Below are 9,335 nucleotides of genomic sequence, written 5' to 3' on the forward strand. Positions count from 1 at the left end.
ATCTAGACGTCAAACCAATGTAAATAACGACGGGAACGTACCTACTTTCATGGACTGGTTATACACCCGTATGCAATGGGCGGTTAGTGATCATGAGCCAATCTCAATGGAACAAAGACAGTTTATGATCAGGTGTGAAAGACAGGTAACTTGTTGGGTTTTGAAAACTCTGAACTAAACAAATGAATCTCATTTTTTTTAATAATTTATTTTTTGGTCTAGGCGCTCGAATGTATACCAATATGTGGGCTTATGTGGACAACATCTTCGGATAAAATCTATTGATGACTTACATCTAACTCAAGATTCTTGCGTTGTTGCCTCTTTCAAGCAATTATCACGTGCAAGTTCAAGAGACACAAATCTTATCGATAGTGAACTTGGTTACGTGGGAACCATAGTCGACATTTATGAAGTATCGTATCGTATCTTCAAGCAGGTAAATGACATCTCTCTTCATGCAACAATGACATGTAGATTTCTTGAAGCTATACATAATTCTAAAGTTTTGATTCGTGTATTTTGACAGGTGGTTTTGAAGGTGAATTGGTTTTGTACAGAGTATAAAGGCAATAATGCCACAATGAAAAGAGAACCGTCTGGATTTTGGTCCATCGACTCCTCGAAGTTATTGCGTGCAACAAAAGAGCCTTACATTCTGCCAACTCATGTTGAATAAGCGTTCTTTTACAAGAATACAGATGCTCATCCATGGTGGCAAGTTGTGCATGTCCAACCTAGAGGTCGACACTTGTTTGATAGCAATGACTCTGAGAAAGCAAATCAGGATGAATTGATTACGTCCTCAAATCTAGACACATCGACGTCAGAGAGGTGTAGAATTCTTCTTTCCGATCATGATGACATTGTAGATGATGAGAACGACAACGGTCCAGACTCTGACACTACAGACACCGAAGAGGAAGAAACAATGGATGTCGAGCCTACGGAGCAAATGAACGTCAACACAGATTTAACGATGGAGGAGTTCGAAGAAGTCAACAAGGATAATGAAGATGAAATTTTATTGACGGTTAATCTCAAGGATGACGATGAGGACTATTAGTCTTATGTGGTGATGTGAGAGTGCCAGACTCATTTCTCAGGAAAGAAGTCCAAGACGGTGTTCAGAGTCAGGGCAGGAACAGATTGTGGACTAGAGGAAAACAGATGCATAGATCTTCGTCAAAGACAGAGTGGTTTGGAGAACAGGCTAGGTTTTCAGAGAAAAAAGGTTACCAGGGATGGATGATGACAGAGGGACTTCGGGACAGGATTGGGATGATGACAGTCATCCAAGAGCAGGTTGGAATCCCATCATCAAGTTTGGCAGAGGGGGATGACATGTGCATCGTAGATGCCATGGACATTCTCAGGGCTAAATCCAGAAGAGGCAACCAGATAAAGAGTATGAACGAGGTAGAACCAGGATGATGGAGCACAGAGCACTTTACGCAGTGTAGACTGGAGACAGGCATGGAGAGCAAGCTGAAGGTCAAGGTGCAGGAAAAAGTGTTGCTAGCTGCACACAAGGCTATTGGGGCTGAACCAGAGGACAGGGGCAGCAGCAAGCGCAAAAAGGAGGACGAGTCGGCTAGAAGGAAAAACCAGTCGGCTCTATTAAAACGCATTTATTGCATTTATGGCTGGCCGACCCCCAGCAACAAGAGTCGACCAGCATACCAAGTGTCTAAGACACATTTAAAAAGCTAGTGTGATCATCATTGAGCTCATTCACTCCCTCTAGGGGTTTAGATCTTTAGGGGTCCCATAGGGGACAGATGTTTGGTGTGTTACCACCTTTTATGTAAGACAGCCCATGGCTGTAGATTTAGGTACCTTTTTGTACCATAGAATATACTGAATTTCTAGCACTTCTCTCTTTCTCTACTCTCTCTCTATCTCTGCGTTTTGCATCAGATGGTTTCCAAGAGTGTTTAGGGCTGAAAGAAAACTTCCAGAGCTTTCGCGTGTTACAAGTAGAGTTAGGTACCTTTTTGTACCATAGAATATACTGAATTTCCAGCACTTCTCTCTTTCTCTACTCTCTCTCTATCTCTGCGTTTTGCATCAGATGGTTTCCAAGAGTGTTTAGGGCTGAAAGAAGACTTCCAGAGCTTTCGCGTGTTACAAATGAGCCTTGTGGAGGCATAAATTTTTGACAGCGTAACCTACCACTCCTACCATTTGTATTTCTTTATCATCAAGTGGATGTTGGAATCTTCATCACGAGCTTCTTTAATAGCCATTTTAGCCTATAGAGCCAATAGCTCTAGGTTAGACACAAAGGCATAAATGTGACTAGTACACCCTTTCCCAAAGACACTAGAATTCCTATCTTTCCAAATATGGCAGAGAAGACTACTCCCAATGTTATTCCGTAGAATAGGATCCATATGTTTGGAGCTACTAGAAAAGACCCAAATAGATTTGAATCTATAGGTCCATTGATAGGCATTCAAATTGTTGCATAAATTTACATAAACCTTGTCAAGTCTAGCTGCCTTGTAGTAGCTCCCCTCCTATTTATTAGTCCAAGAGACCCTCTGTCCGCGTGCACCTCGAATAAACAAATCTCTCTCCCACGGCTGGGTCAGGGATATAAATTTTTTAGTTGTCTCTTAAGCGACGCATATCACTTTAAGTCCTCTAGTGTATTTGAATCCTTTTAACCTGTTAGAAGAGGAGGACAACGTGACTTCTTCTGTTCAAAAATTTAATTGGCAAGGGGATGAAGCTTGGAAAGAAATTCAGAAGGAAATTCAGAAGGAGGGGGATCATGGGTGGAGTGGGAAGGAGGTAGAAATGGTGCTTGAAACTGCTTTACATGAGTGAGGCATTAAAAATTAATCAATGCACAAAGAACGTCAAGGGAATCAAAGATAAAAAGAAAAACACTGCTTTTTGGGGCTTAGTCAAAGAGTGGGGTCTATCCATTTTGGCTATTCAAGTGCATAATTTATACAGGTCTAAAATTTTGAGGAAAGATAAATTTAAGGATTGGGTAGTGATGTTGTATGGGGGTGTGAATGGAGGGTATAGTGAAGTTGTGACTATTGTTAAAAGCAGTTTGAAACCTAACATCATAGCTAATCATCCTAATGGTAGAATTTTGGTTGTAGAAATACTTCTAGAAGGGGAGAGAGTTTGGGTAATAAATGCTTATGGGGCTCATAATCATAAAGTCAGAAGTGGGATGTGGGAATGGATAGTTAACCTAAATATTCAGGGTCATTGCATCCTTATGGGGTATTTTAACATGGTTGAGAAACATAGGGATAGGTGTGGGGGTAGAATTGTTTTGATGGGATAGGAGAAGATCAAGTGGGAGGATCTAAGAGGGAGAATGGGTTTAAGGGATGGGTGGGATATGGGTAAATGGGGATCGGATCTTGGGCATACTTATTTTAGTCTTGAATATTTTGGGTCATCTTCAAGATTAGATAGGGTCTTTTTCAGTCAACAAGATGTGTGGGTTCCTCACACGCTCAAATTGAATGTGGATTCCAGTACTGCACTGTATGACCATATGCCTCTAAAATGGGGATAACACGTAATGGGTTGTGAGAAACTGAGTTAAACAAGTTTCCTACTAGGAAACTAAGGGTAAACAATTTATTACTCAAGGATGAACTATTTATTAGACAAACTGAAGATGCAATTGAGAGACTCAAGAGGAGAGGCACTATACAAGAATCATGGAAGATTTTTTCCAATGTAATGCAGGATATAATTAGTGGGGTTGGTGTTCCACGGGAACACTCACGGGAACACGGATTATAGAAGGAGGCCAGAAGCAATTAATGCAAGAGAGCGGGATTGTAGCCATGGGAACATAAAGACGCACATAATTTTTCCATATTTTTGTGCCGAAGTGCAATGTAAATCGTTTTAGGCCGATGTGGGTTCTAAATGAGAGTTCTAAGTGTATTAAGCAAGGCTCACTTATGGGGTTGTCCGCCCATGTGTGAAAGAGGTCTAGGGTTAGTGACAAAAGAGATGTTAGCTAAAGAAAGAGGACGTTTTTGGCCATTCTCATAAGCTATTGAGTGAAGCTATTGAACTCTCAAGCTATGGCAACTCTCTAACTCTCTCTCTCTATTGTACTCTAATGAGCATCAAGCTCCAATGAGTATAGCTCCACTTCTTTCTCTTAATCTGTTTTAGCATCATTGAAGTAGATTAATCTATGATTAGTTGAATGCTTCTTTCTTCCTCTTTTGTATGCATGCTTGTTGTGTGTGTGTGTAGTCTCCATTGATGCAAGCTCTTGCCCACTTCATTGGCAATGAGTTATTCATGGATAGACTCTCTCTATGAGCTTGTGGGTTTGTGAATGTTACATTCTATGCTTGCTTAAGCTTGTGGGTTAGTAGATGCATGCTTATGGATTTGCTGGCATTAGGGAAAGCTAAGATTTAATCAATGTTTGAATGGGATTAAGAGATTGCCATGCATTGCTTGTTCTCTTGATTAGTGTAGTGGGTTTAAGGGATTGAGAGATTGATTGAGGTGTTGAATGGTTGAATCGTCAAGTGGTAGTTCGTGTATGTGAGCTCTCCTGCAAGGGATAAGCCTTCATGCACTAATCAGGTCGAGTCCTTGGATTGACATTGTGTTTCTCAACACATTTGTTGATCGGTAGTACTCTATGAGCACTATATTGCACGGTAGAGAGAACCGCTCTTCAATGGCGCCGTTGCCAGGGAACGAGTGCCTACATTAGTTGAGCACCATACACACACTGCCACTCCTTGTTAAGCTCCAATCGGTTGTAAAACCATTAGATAGGAGAGCAGGCTGCTTTCGGACTAATTTTGGAACTTATTTAAGACTAATCTGTTGTTAAATTCTCTTTATTGTCTTGCAATTTGAGTGCGATTGGCTAGCTACTCCTCTCCCTTGAGGTGAGGACAAGGATTCAACACATGGGAAGGATTGGAGGTAGGCGCTAAACCTGCCAATTTGTATGCGAAAGAGAGAGGCCTGATTTGCATTTCTGTCATTCTGTTTGAGGATAATTTTTGCTGTTTCAATTTTTTGCATGTTCGTTTTATTTTATGTTCTTAGCTTAGTTTAGTTTTTTGCATCTTTAATTTTGTGCATTTTAGTTCTCTGTTAAACCTGCACTTGTAGAGAAACTAAAATCTGTACACACACATGAAGATTTAACATTTCGAATTTGCTGCAAATCTCACAGCTGCACACGCATTGAGTTCCCTGCACACGCCATTGAATTCGCTTTTGCAAATCTCACAGCTGCACACGCATTGAGTTCACTGCACACGCACTTCAAAAAAGAAAAAAATAATAATAATAAAAGAAGGCAGCTGTGCGTGAACAGTGCACTGTGCGGAGAGACCCACACACTGCACCATAAAGACCGCCACCGCACCGGATAATGGGGTGAAAAAAAAAAAGAGTGGAAAATTTTTCATTTTGTGTCGCAAAAATTTGGGAGGTTTTTTAACTTTTCGAGAGGCGTTAGAAAACACCCATCGTCGAAATTTTGGTCCTCCCGGAACCATTTTCCCAGTGAGTTCAGTATGGGAAACTGGTAAATTTTAGGCGATTTTTTATCTTGAAAAATATGCTATTTTTTTGGCCTAATGTGTTCGAGGGGGTTCAAAATGGGTTCTGGCAAAGTTTGAGCCAACTTGAAAATTTTTGGATTTTTTTGAAAAAAAATATTATTTTTTTATAAAAATAACCTTAAAAATTTGACCTTATGCACTTGCGGTCAGGACGTCATATAGACACTGCCATAGGGTCTAGGGCGCCTTCTAGAGTGCCTATGCAGGAAAGTGGGACCCAATCGGTAGGAAATTTGGTAGATATTGCTGAAACCTTTTCCGAATCCCAATCTGATACCCTTTCCAGGACAACTAGCTCATTGTCTATGGACAATCTAGGGCCATCAAATAGTCATCCCTTAGCCCCAAATAGGACACCCACAAGATCTTTTAATCCATTTGAAGCCGACACCATGGGGTTGCCACTCAATGTGAGACTTCAATATGTCTACACGAATGCTCAAGGAGCTGAGATCTTTAGGGATCCACAACAACGGTATCTCGTTAAGATTGCGAACTTTTTCTCAGAGCTTGATAGAGTACCTCTAGTCAATGATCACGGTTACATGTACATGGGTGGAGATGGTGTTCGCTCTACGAAGTCACCTATCATCCAGAGAATGTAGACAAATTAGGGGGGGCTCTCTAAGAGTGAGTTCCTAGACTTATCAAAGCCTTCTAGAGCAAGGGAGTCTAGAGATGATTGGCTCATTGGGCCGGACATGCCTGGACCATCCAATGCCCAGTCCTCAAAGCCATCCATAGATGATTTACTTTTTGTAGATCTAAATTTGGAAAGAGACAGGAAAGGCAAGAGCAAAATGGATCAGGGGGCTGAGAACCAATGGGAGTTTGTACGACAAATTCCAGTGACAAAGGTCTTTCAGGATGACCCACTTGAAGAGGTCTATAAGGACTCTTTAGAAGGATATTATGCCACAACTAGATTGCCAAAGCTAGATCTTCCTCTAGCACTTGTGGTGGTAGTCGAGAAGCTTGCAGGATACAAGAACCGAATCGTTAATAAAGGAGATTCATGAGCTCACGTGGAGAGGAAAACCATTATTCATGGAATTGTTCTCAACTAATATAGCTAAACCAGGAGAGACAGCCTTTCTTGGAGAGACTATTGCTCCTCCCCTACAATAGTTCACTAGAGAGGGACCCTCAACATCAAAGTGGACCACTGCAAAAGTAGCCCAACTCTAGCACCAAGATATTATCCTACACCAAAAGTGCGACCACAGATCACACCACAACAACGTTTCTCTCACTATGACAATCGGAGGGTAGGGGAGCCAACTCGGCCTCCCATAAATGCACCTCCTGAAATGCGGGTGACAAGATCTTTGAAGGGGGTTGGTGAGGCAGGTAATAGGGGACCCACACCAATTTGGGATGCATATGGACCATCTTACCAAAGAGAGGAACCACTGAGAGTGAGAGGCCATAGGCCCGATGATGAGTATTCAAGGCGAGTAAGGCCATCAACTCTTCAGAAACTGGTAAAGAAGTACGAAGGGTCAGGAGATCCATCTGACCATGTAGCAGCATTTAGGCAAGCAGTTTGAGCTGAGCAAGTGACTAACAAGCATACGCAAATTTAAGGATTTGGACTCACTCTTGAGGGAAAGGCCCTTGCTTGGTTTCAGGCACTAGAGGCTTCAGACAAATCTTCTTTACAAGTTTTGGAAGAGAGATTCATTGCTGCTTTTTCCTTGATGGGGATTCAGCATGACACAGTAGCAAACATCTACTCTTTCAAGCAAGGCAAGACTAAGAGTGTTAGAGACTGTGTAAATAGGATGAAGCAGTACATTAATCGTTGCCCCAGAAGATGAGAAGCCCAAAGTTCCATGGCTAGCCCCTCCCGGCAAACGCACCAAATGACTTGCCTTCCAAGCACTCAAAAAGACAGCAAACCAGGCTCAAGCATGCAAAATATATGCGTGGAGCTTTGCTCCTAGCCATAAAAACTGCAAGAAGCTCTCAAGAAACACACATATACACACACCATCTCTCTCCTTCTCTCTCTAGAATGGCCATAGCCACACACACAACTGGAAAGCCTAGCCTATGCTATGGCACACAGAAAATACACATGTATATCATCCTCACTATCTTCATCATCCTCACTCTCCATTAGATCTTACAATGCACCACAAGAGAGACAAGAAACAAGAAAGAGAGAGAGAGTTGTGCCAAGGGAAGAGAGAGTTGTGAAGAAATAGTGCATGGGTTGATAAAGGAAAAGTTGGTTGAAACTTCCCACACCTCCCAAGATCACACGTCCTCCCTCTTTCCTCTTTTCTTTATTCAAATTTGAAAAACATTACATACTTTTAGACCTTAGGCTATGGCTTCAAATGTGTACAAGGACTATGGCTTGACTTGTCAATACAATAGAGAGTTTATATGCTTTGGCTTGTGATATGCGGACCCGCTATTTAGCCAAGCACATTTACATAGATGATAACAACAAGGATACAACTAGGCATAGATGCCTCAAAAACATGGACAAGGTAATGACAATGTGATAAAAACCCCGCATCTTTTAGCCTTTTTGGTGACAAAATCGGAGGCTATCAGCTATGATGTCCCAAACAGAGTGTACTACCTACAGGTCCTCATCTTTGTGGAGCATGTGGCGGTAACCATAAAACCAAAGAATGTAATACCTTTTCTCCTCGAATCGGACTGTACAGGAAAGAAATCTTAGCATGCTTTCTAATGCGAGTCTTCCACATGGCTTTTGGGCTAAGGCTATTACACAATAGTGCATCTTATTAACAGATCACCTAGTAAGGCGTTGGATGGGAAGGTGCCTGAAGAGGCTTGGTCAGGTAAGCCACCCTCTTATGAGCATCTACGCATGTTTGGCTATGAGGCCTATGTTCATGTACCTGAGAAAAAACGTAGCAAGCTTGATCCGAAGTCAAGGAAATGCATATTTCTTGGGTATGGTGATTCAGGAGAGATGGGATACTGGTTATGGGATCCAGATGCGAGGAAGATAGTACACAGCCAACCACGATGTTGTCTTCAATGAATACAAGATGCACAAAAAGCCAGTGAAGACCGTTGAGATATGTAGTGGTGTTTCAGGAGGATGGATAGCCACCATATGTGCCACATGCAGGGCATGTTCCACATGATGCGGGGCATGGACAGGCCATAGATCGTGAAGTGGGAGAGGCACAGCCAGGTGTGCAACCTCCGATTATGCAGGAAGATCAGTTTGGACAGCCAGGTGCTCCTGTTCATCTAGTATTGAGATGTTCTACTAGAGTCTCTCATCCTCCACACAGAGATATACTCTGTCTCTTGATTATGTCATGTTGACAGACTCTGGTGAGCCTTGATGCTATGCAAATGCTATGTCTAGGGATGACAGGCATAAGTGGGAGAAGGCCATGAAGTCAGAGATGGATTCTTTGATGAAGACTGCAACTTGGGATCTAGTTTCTTTGCCCAAAGGCAAGCATGCATTGCCATGTAAATGGGTCTACAAGTTGAAGATGTCTCCAGCAGATGCATTGCCTAAGTATAAGGCAAGACTGGTAGCCAAGGGCTTTAAGCAGGAGAAGGGCATTGATTTTGATGAGATCTTCTCACCAGTGGTGGCGGTGAAAATGACTACCCTTCGTATGGTGCTTTGCCAGAGACAGGACATGGAGCTTGTCCAGATGGATGTTAAGATAGCCCTTCTACATGGTATCTTCATGAGGACATCTATATGCAGTAGCTAGAGGGGTTTGTTGT

General features: G+C 42.2%; 1 pseudogene; it reads left to right on the top strand.

Moving 5' to 3' along the window:
• Positions 1-583: 583 nt before the first annotated feature.
• Positions 584-1,066, top strand: LOC147636366 (uncharacterized; annotated as a pseudogene).
• Positions 1,067-9,335: the final 8,269 nt, after the last annotated feature.

This window comes from Cibotium barometz, chromosome 8 (assembly GCF_041138505.1).
Source record: "Cibotium barometz isolate CiBa-2024 chromosome 8, ASM4113850v1, whole genome shotgun sequence".
Lineage (NCBI taxonomy): Eukaryota > Viridiplantae > Streptophyta > Polypodiopsida > Cyatheales > Cibotiaceae > Cibotium > Cibotium barometz.